At 46.1% G+C, this 2104-nt stretch overlaps 1 protein-coding gene across 1 annotated transcript in view; it reads left to right on the top strand.

Annotated features, from left to right (window-relative positions):
- The window catches only part of LOC119411657 (neurofascin), a 96634-nt gene that overhangs the window by 26955 nt on the left and 67575 nt on the right, over nt 1-2104 (top strand). The gene's annotated exons all lie outside the window — the stretch shown is intronic.

Here is a 2104-nt window from a genome sequence, read left to right as displayed (position 1 = left end):
TTAAAGGGAACACGAAAATAACACATCATAGACCTCAATTAATTAAATATTGTCATTGACAAACTATTATTAGCACAGTGGAATTGATTGCGAAGAAAATATCACAAAAAGTGTCAATGTGAATAAAAATTATTACACCATGGAGATCTGGATCCTGATAACATGGTGGATGTTCTCCTGAGGGATCTCTTCCCAGACCTGGATGAGGGCATCAGTTAGCTCCTGAACAGTCTGTGGTGTGATGTGGCCTTGGTGGATTGACCAAAACATGTGTCCCAGATGTGCTCAATTGGATTCAGGTCTGGGGAACATGCAGGCCAGTCCATAACATCAATGCCCTCATCATGCAGGAACTGCTCACACACTTCAGCCACATGAGGCATAGCATTGTCATGCATAAGAAGGAACCCAGGGCCAACTGCACCAGCATATGGTCTCACAATGGGTCTGAGGATCTCATCCTGGTACCTTGTGGCAGTCAGGGCACTTCTGGCTAGCACATGGAGGGCTGTGTGGCCATACAAAGAAATGCCTCCCCATACCATGACTGACCCTCCACCAAACCAGTCATTCTGGAGGATGTTGCAGGCAGCATAACGTTCTCCACGGTGTCTGCAGACTGTGTCATGTCTGTCACATGTGCTCTGTGTGAACCTGCTTTCATCCGTGAAGAGCACAGGGCGCCAATGGCGAATCTGCCAATTTTGGTGTTCCCTAGCAAACGCCAGTCATCCTGCATGGTGTTGGGCTGTAAGTACAGGCCCTAAATGTGGACATCGGGCCCTCAAACAATGCTCATGAAGTCTGTTTCTGACAGTTTGAGTGGAAACATGCACATTAGTGGCCTGCTAGAGGACCTTTTGTAGGGCCCTGGCAGTGGACCTCCTGTTCCTCCTTGCACAAAAGATGAGGTAGCGGTCCTGCTGCTGGGTTGTAGCCCTCCTACAGCCCTTTCCATGTCTCCTGGTGTACTGGCCTGTCTCCTGGTACCTATTCCATGCTCTGGACACTGTGCTGAGAGACACAGCAAATATTCTTGCCACCGCTCTCATTGATATTCCATCTTGGTTTATTTGCACTACTTTAGCAACTTCAGTGTACTGTAAAAAATGACTCACGATGACTCTAAGTGTGACAGCACTGACAAAAGGAAAAAAGTGACAAAAATTTCAACCAGAAAGGACAAAAACAGAGAAATGACATGTGGTCAAGACCTGTGTAATCACTCCTTTACAAGGGTTGTCTTGCTAATTGCCTCTCATTCCACCTGTTGTGGGTTCCATTTCACAGCAGCATTTGAAACTGATTCACAAGTGTTACTACCTAACTGGTGACAATGATTCCACAAATGTGTGTGTATATATTAGGGATGGGGCCGATCCGATCCAGTATCGGTATCGGGCTCCGATACCAGCATAATATACTTATCGGATTTTCCGATCCGTGATGCATGTCTGTGGTTGCGCTGCACGTTGGCTTCAAACTATGGAATGGATTTCTTGAACGGAGGCGCGTCTCATGAGCCCAGAGTAATAAGACCCGCCTCACATTCAGGAAATCCATATCATAGTTTGCAGCCAGCTACAACGTGAGGACTGAGTTAGCAGCACTGTGGCTAACAGCTAACAAACTTTTCATCTAAACATGTCCGCTGTGTGGAAGTATTTTACACTAAACGCCACAAAACAAGACAGCAACGTGCAATGTCTGCAGAGCCATAGAACCACATTAAACCGTGGTAAAGTTAGTTTTACGTTGGACATTCGAGTTCCGGGGCTTCAGCTGTCTTTTATTTTCATTCAGTCCGGAGAAGGCAGTCTGATTTCGGTCAGTCGTGCTCAGTCTGTCCGTGTCGGAAGAGGGACAGACTGAGCGCAGCTGACCGAGATCAGACCGCTTGCTGTGGATTGAACAAGAAGAAGACATCGCTGAAGCCCCGGAGCTTAAATGTTTACCGAGAAGTTGCTAAACTTCATCATAATTAATGACCAACCGATATCAGCTGAAGAAAACAAAGGATTTCTCAGCTTGATACTTGCAGCCAAGACATAGTTTACCCTCCAGGAGATATTTATCAGTACAACAGTAGACAATCATAAAAAAA

The sequence above is a fragment of the Nematolebias whitei genome, chromosome 7 (assembly GCF_014905685.2).
Source record: "Nematolebias whitei isolate Nwh7 chromosome 7, NemWhi1, whole genome shotgun sequence".
NCBI classification, from domain to species: Eukaryota; Metazoa; Chordata; class Actinopteri; order Cyprinodontiformes; family Rivulidae; genus Nematolebias; species Nematolebias whitei.
Note: the sequence above shows the minus strand (reverse complement) of the source record. Positions and strands in the feature narration are given on the sequence as shown.